A 20,542-nucleotide genomic window follows, 5' to 3' on the forward strand; every position below is an offset into this window, starting at 1 on the left:
CGTCATTGAATGATACATACTTTTGCTACATATGTACGTGCTATATTTATCACTTTCAACAGCTTCTTTGGTAAAGAAAAGGTCATTTGATTCATTAGAGAGTGACTTTCGTCTTATTTTTACTTATAAGCATATTTCGCATGGATCCTTTATGCCTGTATTTTCGGGTTTTATATCGGATGGTAGTACCTCTGTAACCAATTTTCACATATCTTCCGCATTTCCATGTTCTAATTTCTTGTGCCAATATATATACATTTGCAGAACAATCGTAGAAAGAACTGACAAGTATCAAATTTTTCAATGAAAATTGTACATATTATATATTTCTATAATATTTCTATTTAAAAAGGGACTATGTTTAAAAAATATATTTTTATTTTGTAAATGAATAATTTTGAAGCAAACAGAATTAGCACTTGTAGCTTAAATAAATCAAGATCTGTCTACAACAATATACTAGATTTTTTAAGTATAAATATAATTTCTTTTTTTTATGAACATTGAGTACATTAGTATGAAAACTTTGCAATCCATTTGAATTATTATATATGTATAGTCTAAAATTGAGTAATTTTGTTCTTCTTCCTACAACTGATGTTTTGTACAGTTTTTTTGTAGATATTTTATAATTACCTATATATTATCGTACGACTTGCTCTCAATTTATATAAATTTCCCATGCGATTTGCTGTTGCGATTATTTGGTTATTCTTTAGATTCGTTATTATCAAAATTTCGTTTTGAGGTATTTGATTTCAAAATTTCATTTCATTTTATTAATAAAACCGAAATATCGATAGAATATGTTTCAAAATAATGTTGCGTTCAAAATTCATAGTCAGTGAAGTATGATCGTAACTCACTTAACAATAGTAGTTGTTACCAGAGACTGAAAACCGAAATATTTTGAGGTTTAGGTATTATACCGGTAAACTGAAACCGAAATATTGTGAGGTTTAGGTATTATACTGGTAAACTGAAACCGAAATATTGTGAGGTTTAGGTATTATACCGATAAACTGAAACCGAAATATTGTGAGGTTTAGATATTATACCGGTAAACTGAAACCGAAATATTGTGTATTTGGGAAATCGGTTTTAATACCGGTATATACCGGTATTGTACCGCTTTCCTGACGAAAGCACATTTTTCATTTTCTACGTACAGTGACTCTTATTAATATTCGGACATCATGCTATTCAAAACATTATTGTGGATTTCGATTGTTTATAATAGTAAATTTGGATTAATTTTTTAATAATATAATAGAACATTCATTATAGTTCATAGTAACATAAATTTTATTTATTTATTGCACATTTTTCTGCTGTTGGGAAAACTCGGTTCCCATCTCGGATATTTTGGATTTTAACTAATTAGGTTTTTTCCTGAAATTGCGCCGCCTACTCCTTGCGTTCGTAACGCGCTTTTTCCGAGAGTAGGACTGCAATTTCGCGATTTTCCTAATTTATGACGGTGTAGCAGGGTTTTCTCTCCAAGTGTTTTCCAAACGTAGGTCTGGGTTGGCCCTAGGGTTTACGATGCTTCGCGGAACTGCTATTGTGGCCGCTAATATAAATAAAATAAAATTAAAAAACTGATAAAAAAGCTAATAAAAATAAACAAAGTGTACGAGTATAAGCGTCCTCAAATTGACTATCGACAGCTTTATGAAAACATTTAATCATTGTCTCCTTTTCCTTTTCTAATTTATTAATATTTTATTTACCGGTATTATACCGATATCATACCGGTATTATACCGAAACACATCTACCGATTTAACATCGTTATACTGGTATTCGCACTATTTCGGTTTCATCAAACCGAAATCGAATAGTAACCTAAAAATACCGGTATTTTACCGGTATCCGAAATACCGATTCGGTCTCTGGCTGTTATAATACTTGTTCCCAATGAAATTCACGTTTTTCAGGAATTTATAGTTTGATTCTCATGAAAGTAAATATTTATGTCTATTTTCTGTCGAAAAATTTCTTGAGTAAAACAAATGTGTTCTCCGAAAGAGTCAGGAATGTGATCTGAAATCCATGTGTTTTCTTATAAAATGGCGAATTAAGTAAATTACGAAGTGAACAGGCGGTCTTGCATGGATTTCCGATGCCTTCCTCTGTTTTGCAAGAACGTGCATGTTCGAATGACTACTTTTACTAGCATTTTCGTCAGTTGTTGAAGATGTTTGAAATATACAAAACAAAATAAAAAGTATCGATAGGAGAATCACTTGGTTATAATGATTTAATATGGATTTAACAATATAAGTGTTTCGGCTCCACAGATTAAGCAATATGAATCTGATTTGTACGCTTGTATTTGAGACAGATAGCGATCGTGTGGTGAAGTATTATGAGATGATATGAAATGAAAGACGGTAGAAAATCGGAGGTCGTGATGAATGGACTAGCATAGTATAACTACATATATATCCTTTACTTATCCTAGTACGCTGCCCGTGATCCTATTATACTATATCCTAACGTCTTGATTTATCATCTTGTTTATTTGCTCCTCCTTCCTTGTTGAGAAATTCATTTGTATAATGATGTGAGCGTCGCCATCTAATTTGCAGCGGAATAAGCGTTTGTAGGAGTGGATGTCGTTGTCACGCGACAGATTACGCGACTAAGATAATATTATCGACGTCTCGATAAGAAACAGTGATCGTTAGTTGCGTATAGAATTAGCAAGGTAACGTCACAGGTATTTAATCTTATCCTTGCAAATGAAAGCCGTAGTATTCAAATGCTAAGGTTTCAATGAAACGATATGAATTGTATACGAGACAGAATAACAAGTCACAATCTACCGTAGTAAAGGTATATGCGAATTAAATCTCTCGGGAGAGGTTTTGACAGAATAACGATATGCACTAATTAGCGTACAACACCGATCTGCCTTTATTCAAGAGTGACGGGTATTTATACAGTGTTTGGTACCGATGTAGGGGGTACAATGGTCGCATTCCATTTATTGTTATCTGGTTGCTGACCGGATCTTATTACAATCGACATTGGTCGTATTTCTAGCTGGTGAGTTATTGTTATCCTGTCGCAACCGGAAATGGAAATGATAAGGGCCTTATCACATCGTGATCAATGATCGCGGACGATGATCTTTTGTTTTAACAGATGAATAACGTATGTGTAACATGGACGGTCCACGTGTTTCTTCAGTGTGTTTCGACGAATATATAAATAATATAATTGCTAATATATTGTCTGTAGTTTAACATAAATATATTTTGTGAATAATACTTAATTATTCTTCATTCCTTTATGCGACCTTTTCTCCTTATCCGTTACTTCTAGCGGATATGTTTCTTTCATATATCCTCGCATATTTGCACATTTTCTTGTCAATTTGTCCTTGCAATATTTCCTCTATCTTTTCCTGCAGTCTTTTATGTGCTCTCAGCTTGTCCGCCCATTCCTTTAACTCCTCTCCCATTAGTTCGTCCATGTCTTTGCACTTCCATAGGTGATCCTCTAACACTTTCTCACTGCAGATATTGCAACCTTCGTACTGACTTCTGTATAGGTAATTCTCGACGTTTCCGTATCTCAGTCGGGCCCATTACTCCTTGTTTCTGCCTTTGTATCTTGGGTCTGCTCAATACTGTTCCTGTCCAAGTTCTTTTTTACCTGTATTGGTATTCCTTGCAGTACGTTGACTTTTGTATCCTCGATCATCTTTCCTGTACCTCTTGGTCCATGTTATCACTACTCTTGTGTTATCACTACTCTTTTTAACTTTTCTTCGAACTGGGCCTTTCCTGCCCCTTTCCTCATTAGTCTTAGCGTTTTCCCGTCTCCTGCCTCCTCCAATGCTCTCTTCACACCCCTTATCCATTCCGATGGTGCATTATTTGTCAATCCTCACAGTTCTTCCCTCAGGCATAATTTGGGCCACCTGTCCTCTTTCATCTCTAGCACCTCCAGTAGATATTTACTTGCCCTAATCTTTGATTCGATTTCTATATCATGCCTTTCCACTTCCATCTGCAAATATATGTTAGAGTGTTCCTGTCGAGGCCCATATTCAACTTCATGTATTTATTTTGCACTTTGTCCACTTCCTCCCACTTTCTCCATCCCCACACCTCTGCCGCGTACATCAGACCTGCTCTGACCATTGTATTCATTAGGTATCCTCTTCTTTTCAGGGTGTTTAATTCTGTCCCCCACACCCCATACTACATTTGCAGCCTTCTAGCATTTACTTGTTTAGGCCTTCACATGTTTTTTAAATGATCCTCCTGACGAGAACCAACAGCCCAAGTATTTGAAACTACTCACAAGTTCTATTTCCTTCCCATCTTTTTGCGCTTTTCATTCTATCCTTCTTTCCAAATATTACCACCTTTATTTTTTCTATATTTATTTCTATTTCATTTTTTTTTAGCATATTTATCTAGTTCTTCTAACATTTCTCTAAGGTCTTCCGCTTTTTTCGCAACCAATGCTGCGTCGTCTGCGTACTTTAACACATGTACCTTTAAGTTCCCGATTACTGATCCTTCTAGATTTCCCCCCCCCCCCCAAATTTTGTCCATATCACCTATAGTGATGTTGAATAGTGTGGAGCTCAGCGGGCATTCTTGTTTTATTCCTTTCGTTATCACCATTTCTTCCGTCAGCTCGTCCTCTGTTTTTATTTTGGTCGTTGTTCTTCTGTATATCCCTTTTATTAATCTTATCATTTATTCCTGTCCTACTTAGTTTATTTACCATTATTTTTCTGTTGATTTTATCAAAAGCGGCTCTGAGGTCTATAGAGGCGACGTATAGTTTTCTGTTCTTCCTCTTCAATCTGTTATTGTGCCTCTAGTGCCTCTCTTCGCACGAAAGCCGGCTTGACTTTCCTTCAGTATTTTTTTTTTCTGACCAATTTCTCAGCCTTGATTTCATTATGGATCCCAGTATTTTATATCCCACATTCAGAAGGGATAGTTGTAGTTTTTCACAATTTTTTCCTCTTCATTGCCTGCCTTGAAAATTGAACATATTATCGTCCTCTCCCTACTTTCTGGTATTATTCCTGTTTTCCATATTTCATTCAGAATCTGAGTCCATTCCTGGTGTACTTCCTCCGGTAAAGCTTGGAAAAATTCTATGATTATTTCGTCTCCCCCCGGAGCTTTGTTTTTCTTCACTTTTCTTGTCTCAACTCTCACCTCTTCTTCGGTGAAATCTTCTCGCCATTCCCAATCCCTTCTTTCTTAGTCGGTTTGGGCCCGAGTCTTCCCTTCCATACTGGGATTACCTCTTTCAGTTTTGGATATTTTCCTATCTCCTAGTAGCTCTTTAAAGTACCTTAGTCACTGATCTTTTTCAATGCTTGTCCGCATCCTATTTTTTCCGATTCTGAAAGCCTTGAGTTCTTTAAAAATTTTGTATCCTTCTACACTCCTTTAGTTTTGTCCATTTTTTCTGTCTCCATTCCCTTACCTTTCCCTTGTACAATCCATTTAAATTCTTCTATCTTCCACCACTTTCCTTCTATCCTCCATTTTCCGTTGTTCTGTATCTCTTTAGTGCTGCCCTTACCACTTTCTTCTGCTTCCTATATTCTGGGTCTATATGAATACCATTTAACTTTCTTTTTCTTTTTAAACCGGTCTCTCTCGCCGCCTCCTTTGTGAAGAACTTGAGTCTTTCGTTTATGCCTCTTCTTGCTTCTGAATCCATTCTGTTTCTCCATTTTTGTAACAGTTTTGTTTTAAATTCTTCTCCTTTCTCCTCCTTCCACATCCATTTCTCTTCTTCCTTCTCTGGCCTCTCCTCTTCATATTCCTTCGTCTCACTCCCGAATTCGATCTCCATTGGAAGATGATCAGATTCTTCCCTTATCCCCTCTATTGGCAGACTTTCCACTTCTTCTCTGGTGATCAGATAGTCGAGGACCGAGGCCCCTCTGGGTAGGTGTATCTTCCTTCCGTGTCGCCCTTTATTCTTCCATTCAGTATCGTTAAACCGTATTCTTCGCACAAGTTAAAAAGAAGTCTTTTGCCTTCTGCGTTTAGTACTTTATCTTGCGATTGTCTATTCCATTCTTCGTCTTCTTCCATTTCTGTTCTCGCTTTTTCCACATCGATGCGTGCGTTTCTTCTATAATCAACAGGTTCCAATTCTTTTTTAATCCCTGTTCTATCCTCATTTCTATCTTCTCCCTAACCCTTGCAACCCCAACGTTATTGTAAACAATTAAAATCAGTAACTTTGACCGTCGCTCCTCTATGGCAAATCCGTATTCCCATTCCTCTATCGAGGTAGTCCCGCTTTCTTTTCTAACTCCTAATCTGTTCTCCTTCCGCTCTTCCTCTTACTTCATCCCTTGGTGCACTTTTTACCCATCATGTGTGCTCCGAGTCCAAACGACTCTTTACCTGCCTAGCGTTTTTTTCTTCCACCCTACAGCAATATCCAGTCATATTGCTTCAGGTAATCCCACGCTTCCTTAATATTTTTTACTCCTGAAATATTCCAACAGACGAGCCTCTTCTTTCTCTGCCTCCGCTTGTCTCCTGTCTTCTTCAAAAATTCACCTTGTTTAATTCTCCTTTCTCTTCATTCCACTTATACCATACTCCGTTTATCTCCAACTTTTGATACCCTACTCTCACTCTATTTCCTCCATCACGTTCCTCCTTTGCTTTACTATTAATTATTTTTTGTACTCCCTTCTCTTCCTTGGTAAGATCGTCTATGTATATTTGTGTCCCTTTTAACCACTTCTTCTTTTCCATTATCGCCTTCTTGTTCTCTATACTTGGTAATCTTACTAATACCGCCTCTTTATTATTCATCCCCAGCTTTATCTTCCTTATCGATTCCACCATCCCCTCAAAGGTCAGCTCTTTTTGTAATAATTGCTCCACTTTTTCTTTCTCATTGCCCTCCGTGAGTTGTGCCTTTGATTATTATGTTTCTTTTTCTCTCTTTCCTTTCATTTTTTTTCTAACGTTCTTTTGATCTCTCTCAGCTCTCCATTCATTCCTCTCCCCTCGACTTCATTTTCCATTGTTTCTATCTTTAATTCTATTTCTCTTTTCCAATCCTCCTCATGTTGTCCAATTCCCTTTAATTTCTCCTCCATTCTCCTTATTTTTCCTTCCAACGCATCCTTTTCTTTTTCTCACTTTGTCTCCTTCCTTTTTATTTTTTTTCTCAATACTTCAATTTCGCTCCTTAATGACTCATTACATTGCGATATCTCTCTTCGTATGTTCTCTCAGATCTCTTTGCCTTGCTCCAAAATTCCCTCTAAAATCCTTTTCTCCATTCCTGTCATCGTCCTATTCGTGCTGATTACTTCACTATCTTCTCTATACTTCTCCTCATTCGTTAGAAAGTACTCCCCATCGTTCTTCTCGTCTAAATTATTTCGTGCTGGGTCCTTTTCCAAGTCTTCTTCTTCTTTTCTTCCTTCTACTTCTACCTGTAATCTCCTTTGCCCGACTTTTTCTGATATTTCCTGACTTCTCCACTCTTATCATCTGCTGCTTTCCGCTATTTTCTTCTGTGGTTATATTGCCCTTCATTTTTTGCGTTAACGTTGGTCTCCCTCTTACTTTCCTTATCTTATCCCGCTCGTTTTTGTTTTCTACTTTATTGCTCATTCCTCTTGTTTTCAACATCTTCCTATCAGTTCCACCGGTGTTGCTACTGTCACTAGGCCTTGTATCGATGCTTTCTAACCTCTACCGCTCTTAGATTAATTTTCTGCCTTTTTTTTTGTTTATCACTATCCGCCCACCCTTCTCCATACTATCTCACTATCTTCTCCACTTCCTTTTTCGAATCCCCGCACTCTTTTCCCTGGCTCTTCCTTTTTTTTTTGTCGAATGATCTTTCTTTTCTCGTTTCAAGCTATCTATGTCGATCTACTTCTCTTTGCCTCCCACCAAGTTTCGTGATGAGTGGACTATATTTTTGTAATAGATTCACACGGACTGTTCGTTTCACGAAATTGTTATGTATTACACTGATCGCTTGCAGTGTTTGAATTATGATGGATTTGCCGTCGGATCGGTCGCCGTACTGAATTTTTATGCGGATTAGTTGCACAGAATTGTAATGACTATCGTATACTGAATTGTAATTAATTTCACAAATCAGTGCATTGCCCTTATTTTACATTGCTTATTTTACATTGATTGACACGCAAACTGTCTTTCCTGCTGACAGCCTGCTTTACACGAAATGTGATGGCAAGTATTAGCCAATCACATTCAAGCTTTGATTGCTTTAACGTAATTCCTTCGGGAACAGTGAAATTAAACATCGATTGGATGATTGATGCTAACAGTTTCTATAGGATCCTAAACACAACTGACACGCGGATCAGCGACGGGGAATAAAGACAATAAGTGATCATATTATAACAGAGTGTGGTAGATGTTAGGTCTTCTTGCTAACATGAAAAAATGGGCGAGCCATTGCCCATATTCAAACATAGCTAAATAAAATAATTTATGTGGACAAAAAGCCTAACGCCTTTTGTACATATAATTCTTATGATTAGAATTCTAAGAAATGGCCCGAACAATATAAACAACTCTTGTAAAAAACTCTTGTACCGAATGAGTTACCTAACAAGAGAGGAAAAAATATTTTTAAAATTGTTAATTTTATATACAAAAAAATTCTTCTAAAAGAATTTGTTCTATTTTAAGAAGGATATCATTATTTATTTTGTTGATGAATGCACAGAAAATATATGAGATGAAGCACGTAACTTGATCATGTTGAATATGTCCATTGCTTTTGAATATACGAAAGAACTTCATTAACAGCCACTGCAGGTTCCATAATTTTGTAATAATTGTATATATATAATAAATTGCATATAATAAACACACAAATATTTTTTATATTATCAAAAAGAGAAAAAATAAGAAGGCAAGTGATTCACGAATTGTCAGTTTGACAACCCAAAGAGGATTAAAGATTATTAATTTTTTTTTCAATAATACCACTGAAATATGTTGTTAAGATCTTCATTCTGATCAATTTTTTTTTTAAATATATATAACAAGTCTTAATGTTCGAGTTAAACAAAACTTTAGTATGCTCATACTAGATATGTCACATAAAGTTATCCATGTATTATCTCTTTATGAATTATAATATAATCCTTTTAATATCTTCATAGTGACTTTGTCAATATATCCCAGAAATATCAGCAAAAAGGCAGTTGCTTGGAAGACTGACATTTTTTTTTTAAATAATCTGGTCAGAATTCCATGAACTGCAACCAAAAATGTAACTTTAAGAATTCATTGATATAACTATAAAATTAAGCGTTCATTGATATAACTATAAAATTAAGCGTTTCTAATGTATTGTATTTTATAGGTTTAATACGATGTCACATTGGTTTCTATGCAAAAACATATAAAAAGAAAGGAAACTGTTCTGACGTCAATGTTTTGTCTATGGATAGACGTTGACTTTGTTATTTTACTCACTCTGATGCAATTCGAATTTATTAATATGTGTAATATTTCAGCAAATAGTGCCGAAACTCTTGAAATTGCTTGTAACTTTCATTTTGACCAATTAAATCCCTATTCCTTCCGTAAGATTTTTTTCGTAGTGTAAAAATTAAATATAAAGTAATATTTATTTAAACAATAGATAATTTAACAAGGTAATGAATACAAATTAACAACTAATATACTCGATCACAAATCAAATAATAAATTCTTTCTTTAAAACACAATCAACTTTTTCATAACTTAATTGACGCTTTCTCACAACTCAAATCAGTTCTGTTCCGCTCCTTGCTCTCTTATTTTTTAAAGAAAAATGCTTTACACCACATCACGCATCTGCAATCACATTCATATTTTTTCTCTTTCACGCATTTTGTAAATACTGTGTCGATGATTCATGTGATCCGATTACCCACAAATTGAACCCACTCCGTTATAAATGTATATATACACAACGAATATGTTCGTTTATTGCGTTGAATTACTTGGCTTACACGTTTCTTGCATTGGTTCTCTTGGTGGTTGATAAGAAAACTCGGCGAATGTTCAGATAAAACTGCATTAAGCGGTCGCGGTAAGAAGCAAGAAGATTTTTACCGCTTGTTTCTAGTTTCTAGCTCTGTAAAAGGTGGTGCTGTCCAACTACCGGAAACGTATCTTTCGGCGGAACGATTGAGTGGAAGTAGATGTCGTTACTCTAGGTACTACAATTTTGTAACGGCAATTACGTCCGCAAACGTAGCGTAGCAACGTTTTCCGTGTAACATAGTACAGCGACACCTACTTCTGGTCAATCATTCCGCCGAAAGGTGTATTTCCGGGATAACGAGCTGTTTAAATAAAATTTTACGAAATCAATCCTTTGTAGAGCTGTACGTAGCACATTTTTACGTACCACAGTTGATGAAACCCAACGTGATCCAGAAAAAAGAAAACAATACAAGATGGTTACGCCGTGCTCTCAAACCCGTACGTAGTCGGTCAAACAGTAGGAGGAGGCACTGCTAACCGACGACTGGGAATAAACTCAATGAAGCTCAAAGACTCCCGTCATTCCAGAGAGAAAACCCAAAATTTTGGTTCTTGCAGGTTCAAGCCGCGATGCAAGTTGATAAGATAATTCAGTTTTTACATGTCTTGTCATTTAGATATGCAATGATTTTTTGATTTTAATATTTTATTGGTTAGACACACGTGTTTACACTACAGATATCTTATGTACTATATGCTTATGTACTATATGCTTTCACACACTCATGCCTACATATAATGAAGTCAATATATTAGAATAAGACATTACCGATTCACAGTTGTCTTTACCGACATATTTCTTTACACTTCCTCTCAACTGCAAATCAGTAAATCCGGGTCAAATTTGTGTTTCGTGTAATAGTTTATTTCTAAACTCTTTAAATTTTATGATACTAAGTGATTTCGTTAGTACATCTGCTATTTGTTCATTTGTGGGACAATATTCTATATTTATAATACCTTCACTATATTTTTCGTGTATAAAATGAAATCTAACATCTATGTGTTTACTTCTTTTGTTGAAAATACTGTTTTTAATCAGATTGATCGTGTTTTAATTGTCAATTAAAAGTCTTGTTTTTACCTTCTTGTTGATTAAGGTTTTTAAAGTATTTTGTAAGTGTATGAGTTCTTTGCAACACTCTGCAGCCGCTATATATTCCGCTTCTGTGGTTGATAGTGATACTATGGGTTGTCTGCGTGAACACCAGCCTATCGGACCATTTCCATAAAAAATTGTGTATCCTGTTGTGCTTTTCTAAGTGACCATATCACCGGCAAAATCTGAGTCACAATATCCGATCAATCCATCATTTTCGACTGTATTCATTCTTGAATATTGAATTCCTAAATTTGTGGTTCCCTGTAAATATCTCAAAATACGTTTTACATTAGTAATGTTTTGGTTTGATGGATTTTCTACAAATCTACTAGCATTGCGAAAGATATGTCCGGACGCGTTTTAGTAGATATTGTAGACTAATTCTCTGTAAGGAAATGATTTTTCAGATTTTACCTTTGGATCTGCACTTGTACCTATATCTACAATTGTTTATACTTGCTTTGAGTTTTCCATACAATTGTCTCTTAATAAAAATTTTACATAGTCAGTTTGACTTAGCTATATTTTATTATTATACTTTTTTATACTTATTCCTAGAAAACTATCAAAAGTATCATAGATTTTTAATTCAAATTCTCTAGTTGTTCTTTTATTTTATCTGTCATCGACGTATATCGCTAGAATTGTTAGTTCATTTCTTGATTTGAATATATTGGTCGATAGGAACCGATTCAAATTCATTTTGTTTTAAGAAGTTTTTTAAACGCTGGTTTCATTTTAATGATGCTTGCTTAAGACCGTAAATAGCCTTTTGAAGTTTGCAGATTTTATTTCCATTTTCAAAACCTTCTGGAAATTTTATGTAAAGCTTCTCCTCTAGTTTTCCATACAGAAATGCGGTTTTGATATCATTTTATGATATTGTTTTTCTTATACAGACAAGGCCATAAGAGTGCTAATTGGTAGTACTGGATTATAGGTTTCTTCATAATCGATGCCTCACACCCGCGTGCTACCAAACGAGCTTTATATCTTCCATCGTCCTTCACCCTAAAGATCCATTTGGTAGTTAACATCCTTTTATTTTTTACCGTATTTGAATCTATTTCAATTCACGTTTCATTTAATTTTAAGGAATTCTTTTCTTCTTCTATGGCCTTTTTCCATTTTTGAGAATCTTTTCCTTCTTTGTACGCAAGATGTACATCATAGTAATTATCATATTTTTTTGAAAGTCTCCTTCCTCTTATTCTTTTCTTACTGTTGTTTTGGTTTCGTTTTTTGTGTCTTTCTCTATTTCTTCAATGTTTTCTGTGTCATATGTATTTTGCATGTTTGTTGCTTTCTCTACTTCTGTAGTTTCTTCTTCAATGATATCTTCCTTTTTCTCTTGATGTAATTTTAGTGTAGCTTTTGACAAGTTTGATTTATCATTTTTATTTTTAGTTCCGCTAGTATTTCCAAAAATAACATCTCTTGCGATTATTATTTTCTCTTTCTCTTCGTCCCAGAGTCTGTAGCCACGTGCAGAGTATCCTATAAATATGTACTTTTTGCTTCTTCCATCTAATTTTCGTTTGTACCCTAATTCTTTTGCATATGCATTGCAAATTTGTAGATTAGAGAGATCAGGCCGAAAATTTGTAGATTAGAGAGATCAGGCCTTTTGCCTAACTAATTTTCTGCTAGCGTTTTTACAGTTACGTTGGTGGGACTTCTGTTTATTAAATAAACTGCCGTGCGTACTGTTTCACCCCACATATTTTTGTTAATTTTTGCATCTATTAGTAAAGCTTTTGTTTTATCTAATATTGTACGGTTTAGTTTTTCTGCTTTGCCATTTAATTGAGGTGTGTATGGGACCGTAAAATCTAGAATTATTCCGTTGTTTTTGGACCATTTTATGAGATTTCGATTCATGTATTCTTTTCCATTGTCGCACCTCAATTTCGAAACTTTTGAATTCCATTTCGCTTTGCACTGTTTTATTAAAATTCTAAAATGTCACTTACCTCGTATTTTCCTCGTATTGGAAAGACAGCCGCAAAATGTGTATAATTGTCAAACACAGTTACAAAATATTTCACCCCGTCCCATGTAGCCGGTTCTATCGGGCCACATACATCTGAATGTATAATTTCCAAAGGTCTAGTTGCTTTCATTCTTTTTTCTCCAAACGGTTTTCTTGTTTGTCTCGCTTCTATGCAAGTGGTACATATTTCTTGATCGTTAAAGTGTTTGAATGTTAAATGTATTCCTTCGCTTAGATTAATTAATCTTTTTACATTTGTAGGACTCAAATGTCCTAGTTTTCTGTGCCAATTTTTTGCAATTTCATTTGTTGCTAACAAACTTTCTATTTTTTGAGGTCTTTTAATGTCAATCACATATGTACATCGTGAAAAAATTCTTCTCGTAAGCCTTCTAGAATTTTTATATCATTTTTTAGAATTTCAACCTTGTTTTTAGTGAACTTTACTATTCCGTCGTTTTGGGTGACTGCATCTATAGAGAGAAAATTCCTGCTTAGTTCTGGAATTAATATAACACCTTTTAGTATGCAATTTTTGGTTTCTACATCATCTATCACTTTGCCATTCATTTTTATTTATCGTTTTGCGTACCTATTTCAATATTTGTAGATTTTTGCTTATCTAGTAACTTGACGTCATTAACCATTGGTTCGATGCTCCCGAATTTACTATCCATGCTAAAAAACATACCTTGTTTTCTGTATACTTTTTTCGAAGTTAGTCTTATTTTTTCTGAAGTAGCAGTTTCTTTCAATATAATTCATCTTTTTACAGATGTTACATTTCTGTTCATTTCCTGAATGATTATTTTTCGTTTCGTTCAGGCGACATTTTTTACTTCCAGTTCTGTAGTTGTTACATTCGGATGGCTCGCATCTGCAGCAATGGCTGTAAAATCTTTCTATGTGATTAATACCATTGCATTTAAAACATTTCTTTACTGTTGACTTAAACGCTACTGGTTTTTCTTGATTGTTGTGTTTATTTAATCTTTGTTCTTCAGCTTGTAGTTTTGTTCGCGCGCGTAGCGAGCGATACGAGATATATGACTGGTGTGCGTTGTGGACTTTACAGGATGTATCGTAACTTGTGGGACCCATTTTTGGAGCTGATTGTATGCCTAAAAATAATGAAAAAACGTCATATAAATATATGTCCTATCTGTCTTTGTTTATGAGATATAATGAATTTTGTTTTAATTACTTTTACAAAAGATGCTCGAAATGACCACCTTGCATTTAAAGACAAGCCTACACGCGTCTTGTCATTCATCTGGTTACTCTTTCTATCATTCCTGGTGTTTCTCGGAATTTGTCGGAAGTCTTGCTCTATTCTATTTCGTAGTATTTCAGCATTTTCAATCGATGTTGCGCATACAATAGATTTTAAATGTCCCCACAAATGAAAATCTAATGGATTCAAATCCGGAAAACGAGCAAGCCATGCAATAGGACCTCCACGACCAATCTATTTATTTGCAAAGTGTTGATTTAAAAATTGCCTAGCCACTCGGCTAAAATGCGGCGGAGCTCCATATTATGCATAAACCGCATACGATATTAGTATCGACTGGAACTTTCTCTAATATTTCATGTAAACGCGTGCTCAAAAAATCAACGTACTTTTTGCCTGTTAGTTTCCCATCAAGAGAAAAAGGTCCAATTAAAAATTTATCAATTATTCGTGTCCATACGTTTAAACTAAACTAGTGTTGCTGTCTTGAATGCACAATAACATGTGGGATTTCTTCATCCCAATTATGATTATTATGAAAATTGAATATACCATCTCTGATAAAACTAGTTTCATCGCTATTGCGGTCTATAGAAAGAGAGGCCGGACAGAGAGTTTGCTCTGTTTATAAAATTCATTGTATCTCATAAACGAAGACATATATTTATGACTCTTTATCATTATTTTTAGGCGTATAATCAGCTCCCGAAAAGGGTCCCAAGTTACGATACACCCTGTATATTTGTCGCGCGCTTGTGGTGTCAGAGATTTTCCCCTCGGTGGTAATTCTAATATTGCGAGAGATGATCTATGTAAATTGGAAGTCCAATTCTAATTCGCAAGCCGAAGGAAAGCTCTCTCGGTTCCCTTTCCATTGGCTTCGCGAAATCGCGGGCCCAAGTTAGGGGCACAAAGGGTGGATGACCTTGCCTCCAGTGTTTCACACATGTTCGAGGGCCTTGTCTGCTGTAGAACAAAGCTCAGCCAGAAGACCAAGGGTTTATAGCGACACAGGCTTGTTAGAGGCTCAGGTCATTTAAAATACATAAACATTCCCCAACAACCCTGCACCCAGACCATAGGCATTGTAGGACGGAAACTCTCCCGAACAAGTCTAGTTATTGAATTTGTTAAGGTTTTTTCTTGTTTCTCGGCTTAGATTCCCACGCACACACGAAGTGCTTATACTGGCTCGGTAAAGTGGTAAATATTTTTGTAATTAATATGATATCATCTATTAGTTGATTTAGTGCATTTAATCTATATACTAAATTTTCAAGTGTACTTACATGTGACGCTATGTCGCTTCCTTCTTCAAATATGCAGTTGTAAAGTTCTGCAGAGTGGAGAGCATTTCTTCTGTTTAGTGTCTTCTCCGTATATTTCTGTTAATTTGTCCATCATTTTTTTTTATGTTGTATTTTAATATATGCATCTGCGGTTTTCATTCAGTTGAGGTGATTATAATTTTTTGAAAATTTGTGTCTTTGTGTTCCCAATCCGACCTTTTTTTTATCATTCCAAACTTCTGCAGGGATTTCTTCTACCGGTTATTATATTTTGTGCATTAATTGATTTAAATAAAATTGTTATTTGGAACTTCCAAATTAGAAATTTGACTCGTCTTTTAATTTTTCAATTTGTCCTCGTGGCTGTGATTTCCGTTATAAGTAGCCATTATTCTTTGTCTTTCGATCATGTTCGATTTACTATTTTTAGCTGATTTTTTTGTTTTAACGTTTTTTACTTTTCATCAGGAGACGATATGGGCCAATAACCTGATAAGACACTTTAGTTTTGATTTTAATGTTTTATTGGTCAGACACACGTATTTACACTAAAGATAGATCTTACATACTATAGGCTTTCACACACATTCATGCTTACATATAATGAAGTCGATATATTAGAATAAGCCATTACTAATTCGCAGTTGTTTTTACCGACATATTTCTTTACAGGTTGCCAAAGTATTTAGCGACACAACAAAATATTACTATGTTATATTGCATTCTGTCCATCATGCGGACATCGTGGAATCGCCACCAGCTGCAGAGAAGTACCAACAGTCAAGAAAGTTGCAGGAGCTACTCGGCTAGGCCGGGGAGGCGAAAATCCGTCACCTCTTTAGGACATATAGAATGCGCGATAAGAACCCGTCGAACTTCCTACCGTCCTAAATGCCTTTCTAAATGCCTAAAGAGCCTGGCCGGTAATAACGTGCCCAACTCCATTCTAAGAACAATCTTTCTAGAACAGGTGCCTAGCTCGCTACACGACATACTAAGTAGTAGCCAGCGAGAGCACAGATTTAATAAATCTGTTGGCGTTGTTGGCGGGTAAGGTGACAGAATTCCGGGGACAAAGAGAACCTCTACACTCGACATATTATTCTAAAAAAATCCCCTTCCACCACACTCTATCGAAACATATAAGTTGTATGCCAAACGTAATAATAACAGTTCAGTTTTGTCTTCCATTTAATTCACGTCTCTCACTCTTTTCTTTCTTACGGATTAGAATAAGAATATAATATTCTTCTCTACGTATAAGAATAAGTTAGAGTAATACCCGAGTAAAATAATAGTTTAAAATATCTTTATTTTTCGAAAAACCTAGTACAAGTTAAAGAAACATTCTCTGCGGCGCAATTCCGCGCTATGAACAGGAGTTGATTTGTTGTTTTTTCTCTCCCTCTTCGACACCGTCACACTTTGACAATTATCGAAAATGTCTCATGGGCCTGACCGTACAGACTGCAGAAAAACAATGTACTTTCCGATCCCTTGACCGGAAAGGACACAAAGAAAATCGTGGTACATAAGAGTCGACTCCAACGCACCAGCAACACAGTGACATTTTCTAAAACCGAAGATCCACTTAACGTAAGTGTCTTTCTGCGTGTGCAACCTGTGCGTGTCTCCTACTTTCGCTCTTGCAACATTCTCGCAAGAAATAAGTGTTTGGACCATTTCCCTCTGTGTATATATTTATCTAATAGTGCAATAAAAACTGTTAAAATGCTTGAGCTTACTTTGGACCTCGAATTACAGCGTCCATAAACAGCAAAATTCATAGACGCGAGGGTGCAACAACCGATTATTGGTGCCGACTTCCTGAAGCATTATAGTCTTCTGGTGGACCTGACGAACAAACGCATAATAGATGACTACACAAAGATACAGAGACTCGGATAAATAAGCACGACCACTTAATCGTCACTACAGAAGGTAATGGAAACGGCGACAAATACGATTCTTTGCTAAAACGATACATCGACGTTACTAGACCGACACAAAGACATGACGGACCGAAGCACAAAATACGCTACCACATAATCACCAAAAGCAGACCATGTGCGAGCTTGCAAATTGGCACCGGAAAAGTACAAAGTCGTGAGGAATTCCAACTCCTGATTCAACAAGGAATTTGCCAACTGTCCTCTAGCGAATGAGCCAGACCGCTGTACATAGTTTCAAAGAAATGTGGAGTTTGAAGGTTATATAGTGACTACCGTCGACTGAACGCACAAACGACACCAGACAAATATCCTATCCCACACTTGCACAACTTCACACACGCGTTGAACGGAAAGACAGTTTTCTCGACATTTGACCTCGAAAAAGCCTACTACCAGATACCAAAATGGCTCCGGAAGACCGTGAAAAAACAGCAATAATTACGCCTTTCGGTCTTTTCGAATTCAGCGTTATGTCATTTGGTCTAAAGAATACGGCTCAGACTTTCCAACGGTTTATAGATGTCGATCGTCGGAGTCTTAACTTTGCGTTTTGATATCGACGATGTACGATAACCTCCGCCAACGAGTCCGAGCATTCTAACCACCACGACAAGTGTTTAATAGGCAACAGTACGACATTTCGATCAACTGCGAAATGCGTATTCGGATCATCAACAGTGCCGTTCCTGGGGTACATGACAAGAAAGGAGCCAAGCTTGTACCAGGAAAAGTAGTCAACTACCCAAAGCCGACGATCATCACCGAACTAAGACGTTTCCTTGAAATGGTCAATTTTTATCGCAGATTCATCGAAAATACCGCTGCTGCACAGGCTTTTTTAAATGCATTTCTTCAGGGCGCAAAAAAAAAAAAAAAAAAGATAAACTACATGGATAGAGGAAGTCGAAAAAGCGTTCCAAGCGTCTGAGGACTCGTTGGCTGACGCAGTACTTCTGGTGCATCCAAAAAATAATAGTCCTTTACTTCTAATCACAGACGCTTTTAACGCAGCTTGTAGAGCTGCGCTTCAGCAGAAGATGAACAGAATGTGAGAACCAATAGCTTTCTTTTCAAAGAAATACTCGCCGTCGGAAGTGAAATATAATATGTACGATCGCAAATAATAACAGCCCTATACAAAGCGATAAAACAATTGAAACACTTACTCGAAGGACGAGACTTTACAATAATAAACTGACCACAAACCATTGACGTTCACCTTCCTACAGAAATCAAAAAAAGCCTCACCTAAACAGCTACGCTAACTTGACTATATAGGACAGTTTTCAGCTAATATAACCCACATTCCGGAATCTAATAACGAAGTGGCAGACACTCTATCACAGCTGGACGTTATCAGTAGCCAGTGGTGGTGAGCACCACAGAACATGCCAAACAGCAAATAAAAGACTCGGAATTACCGCAGGTCTTACAAAACGCAGTTCTACAGCTAAGGAAGCTGAATATTAATAATTCAGAAGATACTGATTTATTGCGACAGAAACAATCAGAGAAAATCTTCGACAGCGTACACAACCTCGCTAACTAAACAGATGTTAGCTAAAAGACTTATACAGCCGGGGATGAATAAAGACATTTTGCACTGAGCGAGAAATTGTATAAGCTGTCAAAGAAATGAAATAGATAGACAAGTTACCGAAACATTTCGTTGTTCCAGAGCGTTTCCAATGATTACAGATATTGCCTGGCAATAGAGCTCCGTCAACAATAACTACGGACCGCAGAACGCAATGCCTTAATCAAACTGATTGGATGCAGGCATATCCATACTACAGTGTATCATCTAGCATCCAACGGTATGATAAGAAGGTGGCATAGATCCTTGAAAGCTGCAATCAGATGCCACGAAAATAAAAACTGGTTAGAAGTATTCCCAACAGTCATGGTTTGAGGAATAGCTATAAAGAAGACATACAAGCAATCGCGGCTGAAATGGTATTCGGTACACCCCTCAGACTACTTGGAAAATTTTTCGTCTACACAGAGTCGCACAAAGATTTTACGGTAGACAGATTCAGACAATACGACCGAAACCGACAAATCATCATTCACGATGGTCATATTTCATTTTTAATAAATTATTTAATAAATTTTAATTTTTCGAAATTTATTAAATAATTTTTCGAAACTCCGCATGTATTTGTGCGAGTAGATCATATAAAGCAACCTCTGGAACAGCCATATGAGGATCCATACCGCGTAATATAGCATATTTCGGACAACGTATTTTTAATAGACTACAAAGGGAAGGAAATCATAATTTCGACGGAACGATTGAAGCCAGCATATATGGAACAGAGCGAAGAACATGAACCATGAATCTATTCGTGGATACAAATACCATCTCCTTACCAGATCGAGCGACTCGGAAGGCGATAGTGTAGCGACAGCTACGTCCGCTGAACATCTAGCACACCGCGTTCAATGTAGCACAGCGACACCTACCTCCGTTCAATCTCTCCGCCGAAATGTGCGACTCCGGGATATAGACAGTGTCACCTTTTTCGGAGCGCGATAATAGGAAAGCGCGGGACACTTCTTCCTTATCACTAGGCAAGCGGCGAGACAGTCTTACCGTAACCGTGAAACAGAAGATACTATCAAAATTATCTGAGCGTCGTAGCCGTGAGAATTAACTCAGATCCGATTCTTGTCCGCGCGATAACGAACCAAATAAAATTTTACGAGGTTAATTCTTTGTAGAGCACGTTTTTACTTACCACAGTCTTTACAATTTCTTCACACTACAGGCCATCTAGGACAACTAAACGAACTACAGTTAAAGTAATGTAGAGATATAAATATATCGTAGAGCTATAAATGTTTATTTAATAAAAGTAATGATAATATAACAACAAATAATTAAACAAGACAAATAACATTCAAACAATACGAATTAA

General features: G+C 36.2%; 1 long non-coding RNA gene across 1 annotated transcript; it reads right to left on the minus strand.

The window, feature by feature from the left end:
* Positions 1–15,153: 15,153 nt before the first annotated feature.
* On the minus strand, positions 15,154–20,496 carry LOC122534983. Its single transcript, XR_006308033.1, has 2 exons — positions 15,670–20,496; positions 15,154–15,567 (listed from the first exon to the last, which is right to left on the minus strand). It is a non-coding gene; the product is annotated as an uncharacterized LOC122534983 (long non-coding RNA).
* Positions 20,497–20,542: the final 46 nt, after the last annotated feature.

This window comes from Frieseomelitta varia, unplaced genomic scaffold (assembly GCF_011392965.1).
Source record: "Frieseomelitta varia isolate USP_RPSP 00005682 unplaced genomic scaffold, Fvar_1.2 scaffold_656, whole genome shotgun sequence".
NCBI lineage: Eukaryota > Metazoa > Arthropoda > Insecta > Hymenoptera > Apidae > Frieseomelitta > Frieseomelitta varia.